General features: G+C 37.9%; 1 protein-coding gene across 2 annotated transcripts in view; it reads right to left on the minus strand.

Moving 5' to 3' along the window:
* Window positions 1-4,861, minus strand: part of sema5a (sema domain, seven thrombospondin repeats (type 1 and type 1-like), transmembrane domain (TM) and short cytoplasmic domain, (semaphorin) 5A) — a 242,647-nt gene extending 237,786 nt beyond the window's left edge. The window contains exon 1 of one of the 2 annotated variants that reach the window (XR_007035752.1): window positions 4,340-4,861. The gene's annotated coding sequence lies outside the window, so the exon portion shown is untranslated. The remainder of the gene's footprint in view (window positions 1-4,339) is intronic. The other variant, XM_047349930.1, reaches the window with a different exon arrangement.
* Window positions 4,862-7,417: the final 2,556 nt, after the last annotated feature.

Below are 7,417 nucleotides of genomic sequence, written 5' to 3' on the forward strand. Positions count from 1 at the left end.
TGATCTTTTTTATATTTTGTCAAGTTACCACCACAAACTACAATGTAATACACTGAGATTGTATGGGATAAACCCACACAAAGAAGTAGAAAAGACTTTACAGATCCAAACCGTTTCATTTTCAGCCCCCGTTATTCTGACACCCCTCACTAAAATCTCAAGTAATCAATTGCCTGCAGAAGTCAACAGGGCAACTGTTATTTGAGCACTATGCAAATCTGGCAAGAAGCCATTGTTGACAGAAAGCCATAAGAAGTCCTGATTGCAGTTTGCCACGCAGTGGTCTGATGAGACCATATCTGAACGTTTGGGTCTACATGCAAAACTCTGTGTTCCTTGATCATACAGCATATTGCCCACAGTGAAAGATGGAATACTTTTCTTCCGCAAAAACAAGGAAGCTAGTCAAATCTAATGGGAAAATTAATGGAGATAAATTTAGGGCAATCCTGGATGAAAACCATTTGGAGACTGCAAAAGACTCAACACGTAATCTAGCAAGACAACAACCCTAAACATACAGACAGAGCTACACTGGGATGGTTAGGATTCAAGCATTTTCATGTGTTGGAATGGCCTAGTCTGTCCAGACCTAAATCCAATGGGCGATCTGTGGCAAAATTTGGAAAAAGATGTTATCTATCTGATCTTTTTAAACTTGAGTTATTTTGCAAGGAGCATTAACAAGAAATGTGGTCCTATAAAGCACTGAATCAGGGAGCTAAATAAAAATTCATGCCAACCAGGTTTTATGATTTTTTTTCTCATTATTTGTTACTTTCTGTTGGTCTATCATGCAAAATTCCAATAAAATACATTGAACTGAGTTGTTTTAACATGACAAACTTTGAAAAACTTTTTCAAGGAATTGTATGGATCACACCAAGCCTTAAAGCAAAAGTGTCAGGAGACACAAGGGAGGGATTTGATGATGACAAAGTGGTTGCGATGCATAAATACCCCTGGGCAATGAGGACAAAACCCAGCAGGAAGCAACAGTAAGAAACTTCAGCTATTGTTTGAGTCTCTGAGTTTACTTGCATAAGTGCAATAAATCTTTCACTGGGAGAAATGTAGTAAAATCAGTTCTTCCGTGCATTTCTCAGCCAATAAAGTCATTCAAGCCCTTTGTAAACGCAGCCTGCACAGACATCTATGATCCTAAAACTCCACCTTGTTGGTGCCACATAAATAAGTGACCAAAAGGCTCTCAAAGAAGAGCGCTCTGGGGCCACAGGGTAATGACTGTTTAGTTTACATGTGCATGATTATGCCTTTTACGTTCACTCTCAGCTGGGCCGGACCCCCATTGAGATGCTGGATCACAAAGGTCAACAACAATTGGAATGTAATTCTGTGGGTTTCCATAGCGACCGAGGGGCTGCTGAGTTCGCCGGGGTCACTTTCATCACAGAGTTCTCGTCGGCTAGGGCTAATTGCTGTGTTTGTGCTGGTGTCAGTGCTCAGGCAAACTGCCATCACAATGCAAATATCAGGGCTGCTAGTCAAACAACGTTCTTTACTAAACCCAACCGCTAACCATGCTGTAACTTTTACTGTTGTTAAGTGTGGCAGTTTGAGATTAATCTGGTTAACCATACTGGTGTTAAATACTATGATTACAGTATATACAAATTTCAGCTTGTAAAATGTTCACTTCACAGTTCCCAAAGTTATTCAGTCAATTCCCTATTTATATGAAAAAAAAAATCTAATCAAATCTGAGGATTAAGAATTTTTTATATATATTTTTGAGTTTGTTTTTTTTCTTCATTTTGAGCAAGCCCAGTGTTGATGTTAACTGACTTTTCTTGTGAAAAGGTATCTAATCACATTTTTTTTTAAACTTCACAATTTGTGGTTTTACTCTTTGTTTTTGTTTTTTTTTGTTATTTCCAAAGAATTTTTGCATTCACAATCCACTAAAAGCTAAGACACTGAATGAAAATGATGTTACCTTCCAGACATCCATCCATCTACCCATTGTCTAAACCCACTTATGCCTGAAGGAGGGTGGGGTGGGGGTCTTCTGCCTATCTCCAGCAGTCATCTGGCAAGAAGGGGTACACTTTGGACAGGTTGCTAGTCCATCACAGGGCAACACCGAGTCCCACAGAACAAACAACCATGCACACACGCAACCATACCTAGGCGGAAATTTGCAGTAAGCAATTTACCTAACAGTCATGTTTTTGAGTTGTGGGAAGAAGATGGAATCCTTCCAGACATGGGTCACTTATTTCTATTGGTGAGCACAGTGTGACAGAAATGATCAGAGATAAACACTGTGATGGACCTAAGCCCTTAAGATCAGTTTAAACTGGTTATGGTATCATACTTAAAACTATTATCAGAACAAAGAATACAAACTGAATACCCAAAAGAAGCCTTCCAATGGCTCTATTTTCATACTCAGTAATAATTTTCATGTTACAAGGTGCATGCCTCAGGTCTGAAAAACAACTAGAGATAAATGATATTGTAAACAGTTATATCCATTTAGTTATACGCTGTTCAGCATGAACAATGCCACAGGGACAAAGCCGTGGGGCAGCTATTATCTCCTCAAATTTAACATACCCGTGCTGATCTCCCGAAAGAGTTTTTGAAGGCTGCATCACTGGGGATTTTTAACAGTAGTGTATCACATTCTTAAACTTGAATTTGCTGGCTACGAAATGCTGGAATAAACTCTTGAATAGTTTAACCAAACAACAGATTCACACTTTCAAGGACAGCTCCTTGCTGCAACATTATTTGACAACTTTGAGGTGTGGAAGAAATTTATTAGTTGCAGATAAAAGAAAAAATACATGCATTTATTTGCACTTTCATTAAGGTGATGAATTCTGTTTCACTTGCCCATATTTACTCTGAAACTTGACCAAGGCAAATAGCAGGGATTTCTTTTATCTACTGAATAATTTAATGTAAATTTCAGACAGCAAAAGCCGATTAAACTTATATTTAAAACAGTGTTAGCTTTTTTTTTTACAGCATAACATGTCTCTTAAGCCCTTTTTCTGTTTTACAACAATGGTTTAAAACACTAAAACACAATGCAAATAAACTTTTTTTTTTTTATATTAACTGACAAAATAAATGTAGGTTTTAGCAAAAACAGAGCAAAATGTGTAGCTAAAAGGAATATTTATCATTTTTTGTTTTTTCAAATTTCTTTACAATGTACTTCTAATTGTCTAGATTGTAACATATTTTTTAGCAGTTTTTTATGTTTAATTGACAGTGGTTTTAAACACTGAAACATGCCAAAAGAATGGGTATTTTTTTGTAATGTTTTGTAATATTAGACTAAATGTATGTACAGATGTCCAAAAACAGATCAAAACTTACTGTCAAAAGAAACAGCTATGGTTTTTTCTTTGAAAAATCAAATATTTCTTTCAGTTCTTACTCTAGGTGTCGGAATTTTTATAAACGTAAACATATCTTTTAAACCTTTTATTAAATACTGGTTTCTCAATTTGCTGTTGTCTTTTTTTAGTTGGGTTATTGCCAGTGAAATCATAACCATAAAGCATTACAAAAAACACCACAAGGTAAAGCTACGTTAAGATCCATGCTCGGCAGAAGGGATTGATGCAAAGGCAATGACAGATGCAATCAACTGGGCTTTCTTAGATAGAGAACTTTTTACCAACTGGCATAATATGGCCACTTTGACTGTGCTGTGCTAAAATTATGACTGTACATATATATAAATCTGAATGCAACACTATGAATGTGTTCTATCTGAATGAACTGGATGGCTTTTAACTGAATTTGGAATCTATGTAACTGAACATTATTTGAATCTGTTTGTCTTGTAAAGAGCCTGGAGATCACATTCATTATAATTTGGTGCTATATTACAAAGAATAAATTGAGTAACCTTGACCTACGTAAGCCTATGAAACCAAAACTTTAAGAATTAAGATGTTAGAAGAAAGGGGGGAAAGACAAACACAGCTGTGAGTATGTTATTGAGCAGACGTCAGCTCTCTAATAGTGATGGCTGCACTCTGCCAGCACCACCAAGTGGTCAGTAATTGAAGGGCATGGAGGAAAACTTCAAAAACTGAGTATTTTTGTTATTGGCGGTTCATGAGCTGTTGTGTGTTTGGTGCTTTAAGTCGGTATATCACCATATAGCAACAGAACGTAATACATAAATCTGAAATTGACTTGAAATCGCCCGTTACTGAAAAAACAGCATGGTGCCTTTTTAGAAGGAAACTGCATATATCTATGAGAAAATGTCCAAAAATTTAAATAATAAGAACAATAAAGCACACGAAGTATATCAGCACAACATAGTAACACGGCTTCCGTTTCTTACCAAGTAAAGTGCCCAACTCCCGTTCATCTAGTACTTAGCGAAGCTGCGTGTCTTGTCCCGGTGAGAAGATTGGTGAGGCAACTGATATTGTAGAGGAGCTGGTGATGAAATATCCTTACAGCTTGTGCGTCTCTGACAATGTCGACCACGTTATAAAATAATTATAATAAAAACTCCTTCTGTCTGTTCAGAGATTCATCTGCACTCTGCCTCGTTCCTCCAGAGCCCCGTGTGCAATTTCAGCCCGACGAAGAGGCGCTCCGTAACGGGTCCAAGCTGCCCGGCGCACGGTTCGTAATCGGACACCGCACTGTCGCGCTGCGCAACGCACCGAATGTCTCCGCTCTGTGTCGTGATGAGATAAAAAAAAGAAGCACTGGCACCCTGAAATTCCCCCAAAAAACTTTTGTATCTTAGCTATAGCTGCTGTGCAAAGAAAAATGCAGCCAGAGGAGCGTAGATGGGCGCTGTGCCCACAATGCTGCTTTCAGTTTAAGCTCCGCAGCTTAGGTGCAGGGTATTTGTTCACTGAGCACTGCGCCCCCACTTTGTGCGTCCACTTCGGCTGGGAGGAGAGACGTGGCAGCGACGCACAGCTGTCCTGCAGGTGGAGGAAAATAAGTAAAGGGCCACACAACGATGGAGCAACAAGTGGACTGACGGAGATCTGTTAAAATTGACTTTTATTGTGGTATACTGACAGCTATATCTGGTGAAAGGTCAGTACTATGGTAAAGCTGCATGCAACCTTGGAAGAACGTTGTGTGTCGATGTTATAGAGAGGTGAAAAGCCTTTATATATATATATATATATATATATATATATATATATATATGGTCAGTTGAGACCAGAACTGTTTGGCCTACAAGTGTAATGGTACAGTATGTCTGGCGGAAAACAAAACCCTGAAGACAACATCAAGACATGGGATGGTCTTCTTCAGAAAGGAGAGGGAAGCTGGTAAGAGATAATATGAAGAAGGATGGAACTTCGAGACTGGGATGAAAGTTCTCTAAACATACAGGCAGGGCTAAAACTAATAGAAAGGCCCAGTAAAAGTCCACATCAAGATCTAATTGGTGGTCTTGAAAATAGAAGTCTGAAATTTATGGCTTGCATTTATATTTAAACCATTTTACTGTTCTATCCCTTAAAAACCCAATTGCTTTTAGAAGTCAACAGAACAACTTTTTTGTGGCGCTATAGATTTCTGAAATTCAAGGATAAAAAAAAATTGACAGAGTACTGTTTACTGTTTCCCACAAACTCGACATGGCCTGCGGCGAACATGAAAGAAAGTGTTCTGAACTTTTTGTTCTACATGCAAAACGTTCTGTGTTCTGTAAAACTAGCACTACGCATCATCCTGAACACCCCCAAAGTAAAACATGGTAGTGGTAGCATCATTCCATCCCACTTTGGATGGAGCAGCTCTTCTTTCTAGGAATCTGGCCAAATTTATTAGTTCTCCAAAACTCTGACAACCCAGGGTTCAGACCAGGAAGCAGGGTCGTAGTTTAACCCTCCTCTCTGCAGCTTCTGTACTGCTACCCAGCCATTACCCTATTAAGACAGTGTCTCGCCCACAGCCAAAATTGAATAGATTAAAAAATAATCTAAAACGAGGAAATCAGGAAAATCTAATAAAAGTAAACACAACTCAGACTAAAAATAAAAATGAAACAACTAAATGTGGCTTACTGAACATAAGATCTCTCTCTTCAAAGACATTGCTAGTTAGTGACCTGATTTGTGACAATCAGATTGATTTATTTTGCCTCACAGAAACCTGACTGCAGCAAGAAGATTATGTTACTATAAACGAGTCATCTCCTACTAATTATTTAAATTTTCACATTCCTCGAAATACTGGGCGGGGAGGAGGAGTAGCAACCATCTTTCAGTCCAATTTATTGACTAGTCCCAGACAATCAATAGCTACAACTCTTTTGAATATTTAATCCTTAGTTTCCCTCATCCAAATTGCAAAGCACTAAAACCACTTCTGTTTTTTGTTTTGTACCATCAACCAGGCCCATACTCTCAATTTTTAGATCAGTTTTCAGATGTTTTATCTGATTTAGTGTTAAATACAGATAAAGTTATTAGAGTGGGGGATTTTAACATTCATGTTGACACTGAAAGTGATAGCTTAAATATAGCCTTTAATGCTGTCTTAGACTCAACTGGCTTTGCTCAAAACATTAACAAACCTACCCACCTTTGTCTTCATTCTCTGGACCTTGTGCTGACATACGGCATTGAGTGTAAAGACATAACAATATTTTCTCATAACCCTGTCCTGTCTGACCATTTTTTAACAACCTTTGAGTTTAATTTAACTGAGTACTCCACACCTGAAAGAAAATTTCATTATAGTAGATCATTATCAGACAATGCTGTAACAACCTTTAAAGAATCTGTTCCACTTTTGATTTCCTCATTATCACAGAAAAGCACAGTGGAGGGCAATAATTTTGTTTCTTCCCCTTCACAAATTGATTCTCTTGTTCATAGTGTTACTTCATCATTGCGTGGTGCATTAGACAATGCAGCCCCCTTGAAAAAGAAGGTAATTATTCATAGGAGGCTAGCTCCATGGTTTAATTCAGAGCTGGGTACTTTAAAGCACAATGTTAGAAAATTGGAGAGAAAATGGCACTCTACACACCTAGAGGATTCCTACTTAATCTGGAAAAATAGCCTACTGTTGTATAAAAAGACACTTCACCAAGCTAGATCAGCTCATTTCTCATCATTAATAGAAGAGAACAAGATTAATCCTAGGTTTCTCTTTAGTACAGTTGCTAAACTTACACAGAATCATAGCTCTGTTGAGCCATCCATTCCCTTAGCTCTTAGCAGTCATGACTTTATGGGATTCTTCCAAAATAAATTGATTAAATTAAAAAGAAAATCTTCGACATACTCCCGAAGATGATTACTTCATCCTCAGCAAGTGAGACAACATTGGAGGTAACTGTAGAACCTGATCTGTGTTTGGACTGTTTTGATCCTGTGGAGCTTCCTGAGTTATCAGAAATATCAGCTTCATCTAAACCTTCAACTTGTATGTT

The sequence above is a fragment of the Girardinichthys multiradiatus genome, chromosome 21, assembly GCF_021462225.1.
Source record: "Girardinichthys multiradiatus isolate DD_20200921_A chromosome 21, DD_fGirMul_XY1, whole genome shotgun sequence".
In the NCBI taxonomy this organism is placed as follows: Eukaryota; Metazoa; Chordata; class Actinopteri; order Cyprinodontiformes; family Goodeidae; genus Girardinichthys; species Girardinichthys multiradiatus.